This window comes from Ornithodoros turicata, chromosome 1 (genome assembly GCF_037126465.1).
Source record: "Ornithodoros turicata isolate Travis chromosome 1, ASM3712646v1, whole genome shotgun sequence".
In the NCBI taxonomy this organism is placed as follows: Eukaryota; Metazoa; Arthropoda; class Arachnida; order Ixodida; family Argasidae; genus Ornithodoros; species Ornithodoros turicata.
The window spans coordinates 77,216,468-77,220,226 of NC_088201.1; the positions used below are offsets into that span (position 1 = coordinate 77,216,468).

At 46.2% G+C, this 3,759-nt stretch overlaps 1 long non-coding RNA gene across 1 annotated transcript; it reads right to left on the bottom strand.

The window, feature by feature from the left end:
* Positions 1-857: 857 nt before the first annotated feature.
* LOC135401207 (uncharacterized) lies at positions 858-1,516 on the bottom strand. Its single transcript, XR_010424753.1, has 3 exons — positions 1,413-1,516; positions 1,220-1,276; positions 858-1,151 (listed from the first exon to the last, which is right to left on the bottom strand). It is a non-coding gene; the product is annotated as an uncharacterized LOC135401207 (long non-coding RNA).
* Between the last annotated feature and the right edge of the window lie 2,243 nt (positions 1,517-3,759).

Sequence of the window (3,759 nt, forward strand, 5' to 3'; positions counted from 1 at the left end):
GAGCTCCCGAGCAGTCTTACGAAGAAAGATGGCGGCGTTATTTGGCAGCGGTGGATTTGGAGACGGGAAACAAAGACTCAGTAATACGCGCCAACGCATTGCACTTTGCCACAGAACCTTCCAGACCATCCCAGACAGAACCTTCGAGACCAAGTGACATTGAGGCACTTTTTGCTTGGTAACCTTCAACAAACGCTTCAACTTTGTGCTCCGTAAAATCGGGCCGCAGGGTTTTTAAGCATCCCTACACCCGCTAAAACACCCCCAACACCCCTCCAAATTGTCTGCAAGAAAGGCAAAAGAAGCCATAAAAGCTGCAAAACTGAGTGCCACACCGTTTACAAAACACCCTCACCCACCACCTCCCCGAGACGAACATACTGGGAATATATTTGCTGTGTCATCGAACGCGTTTCGCCTGTGATTGCATGGCATCCATTATGGCTACCGAAAGGCCGTGAGCACGTGCAGTAACAAAAAATTTGGGGACGAACAACTTCGTCTTTCTAATGGGACGACTCTTATTGGTGCGATCACAAATTTTCGTCATCCTTACAATAGCGAAAACATAGTCTCGCACCCTTTGGCTGTTTGTCTCCGAGGTGCACGTGACAGGAAGCGAGCAACTTCCTCTTCCTCGTCAAAGGGGGGTACCCTATCCACTACGATAGCTTTGTGAATCGCGCTTACGACGCCGTCGTACGCGCGTCGCAGGCTACGACGTCTTAGCGCATCTTAGCGTAACTTACGATCGCGTTTGTGAATCCGACCCCAGACCCTTTAGACAGACATACATTGCATTTATCCACTTCTCAACTATTCGTGATGCTGTTGATATTGACACCGAAAACCTAAGCGAGATCTTGAAGAGGCACGTTTAAACAAAGCCGAACCAAAGTTAACATTATCTCCTGAAATTTCGTCAAAGAATTGCAAGATGTATGGTGGACATGGTTCTCAACCAAATCGAAAACTGTAAGCAACATTGCATAGTTGGGAAGTCCAGAGTAAAACTTCACTGCAGAAGAGTCATTCTGAAAATACGCTTGTGTCATTTCTCGTATGTGCCATATGTGCCTTCAGCTTGTAGACCTCGTGGTTTAACCTTCGGATTTCTTCTTCAAGTCGGAGAATATCAGCCATGGAGATATCTGCAAAAATGTGAACAGGTCCTGTCAGTTATCTAGCAATGAATTGCTACGCACAACTTGAAACTTACCCGATGCAATTGCCTTGTCATGTGAAAGCGCATCCTGTAGTTGCCCGTCTTCATCATCTGCAAATGGGTGATCCACCGAAATGTCTAAATCAATATTTCACATCATTTAAGTCACCAAAGCATATCCTTTTGCAAATTATCTGGATTAAAGTACTTAACATGTTAGTAAGTTTAATGGTAAGATGACCACTACCTCAACTGAGTCCACACTCTGATGCTTCTGTGTCTGTACCAGCACTGTCAGCCACAGGCACATTTTTGAGTTCTGTGAGGTGCCTTGCAACTCCTGCCTGGCATGCTGCCTATTCTTGCGCCTACTGTATCTACATGAAATCGCAATGACACAGTATGAGATATGCATGAAGACAGACACAATGAACAAGTACCAGGTACCTGTCTAAATTACAGTGCAGTCACTTGTTGTGACCAAGCTGGACGCTTGGTGCCCAGTACGGGTTGTTGACATCGTACAGAAGTGGTGGTTCACCTGAAACTGGCCTAGTTATGTTCTTCTAAACTCTAGCTGTCGCTGCCGCTCATATCAGGTAAAGACTGAATACTTTTGCACGTAATGCGAAGCATACCAGATCAAAACATCAGCTCACCAGATATGAAGTGTTTGCTGCAAATTCTGTAATGGGTGGCACTTGCTTGCATGTCTTTTCGGTTGATGCGTGAGAGCCACTCGTCGCTCCTCCTCTTCTGCAACATTTTCGTCATCGTCATTTTGCAAATATTCGTTTACCAGCGACGTCTCACGTGAATCCTCGTCTTCCTCTTCTCTCTTCCTCTTTTTCTTGCGGAAACTTCTCTCGTTACAACCGTAAATAGCGCAGTTTACCATAGCGTCGCGTACAAAAACAAATACCACGAGGACACAGTTCAGCTAGCTGCAGAAGCGTGACCACCAGTGGGCGGGACCACATGTGCATGACGTCATTGCGTGACGTGCAGTGACGTGACATGCTCGGAAGCTCCTCCCACTGATGGTCACTTTTCGTGCTAGCGGCATTGCAAGATGACAAACTGCGCTATTTTTCGATGCGACAACCATAGTTTTCATAAAAGAAAATGTGAGAACGACAATGACGAAGCACCTTTGGGATAAAAGAGGGGTACGGACGCGTCCGGATTTCAACACTAGAATGCTAGATAAGTCCGGCAGCTGCGCCGAAAAGTGACCATCACCATGGAGTCCAAACGGGTTCGCTTGACGTCATGTGAAAACACCCTATACTATTCGCGAAAAACGCAAGCTCATATATCTCGGTGACTGTCGACTTCGAGGGTACAATTAAATTTGCGAATTCTTTGGCGGTCTCGAAAAACGCGAAAAATCATGTCGCGCAAAAAAAAACAAAAAAAAACACACTTTTAGAGTAACTAACAAGTCACATTCAGCACAAGATTACGACCATCACTTTCGAGACGGATGCAGCCCTTGTAGCTGGTGTAGCACACTTTACCTTGGTAGCGCGGCTATTTGTTTCCGTGGTGGATTCCGAACGCCAGAGTATGCACATAAACACATCTAAGTGGCCCTAACTACTAAGACCTTAAATGCTGCTCTCACCCAGCACAGTATTGTTGACTAGGGGAAACGATGACACATAAACCGAGTTTTTGCACCAGAACCCGAATTAAAGATTGTATGGACATCTTGCTCCCTCTTATAGTAGCCCACAAAGTCTGCCGATTGCTGTTCCCATTGCGAGGTGGCTTCGTTTCTCTTCTTCACTAGCGTCCGTGGCAGTGTGCACTCTTCTCGTTTGTTGAAATGCCAAAAGTGAGTTACAAACAGAAACTTTGCAAGGAATGGCTTCGGGACCCTGTGCTAAGGTACGGTTCAGAACGGCGGCAGATTGGACGAAACGGTTATAGTGCTGGTTCTAGTACTTCGGTGTGGTGCTGGCACGCGAAGAGCTGCTTCGAGTACGACCTCCCCGGTACGACGACGAAGAAATGAACGAGAATGCGAAGCACGCTCCAGAACACGGCTCACGGCATTATCTCATTGGTAGAAGAGAAGAACACCATACGCAGAGGTGAAATTACATAAATCTCAACGTGTTCATGCACTTTTCAGCGTTGAGCGGTTTTAGCGGCTTCTTCGCAAAATTTAGCGGATTCTTACCGGAATCGGTTGGCTACTTTGGCGGATCATTCGTCTAGAATGTTGGCAACACTGCAAAGCCAAGCCCTCCTTCCATAAACAAGAATCTGTGTGCGGAAAACATGGCGGGAAAGTTGTGCATCTGTGTTACAGAAAACTTGTACGTATTGTATTTTGAAGCATTTTGTATACAGTTTGATGCTACACTAGTTACACGGGCAATGTTGCTGAAACTGTTCTCACTTGAGGTCTACGACATGTACGTCTTTTTGCTTCCAAAGGTGCAAGCTCGCATTAGCCTGAGTCTGGGGCACACAGAGGGACGACAGGAACACACGACTCGCTTTGTCTTGCATTTTTTCACGGATGCCAATTAGTCACGGTGAGCATGATTGGACCCGTATATATGTATTATAGAACTGAAAGC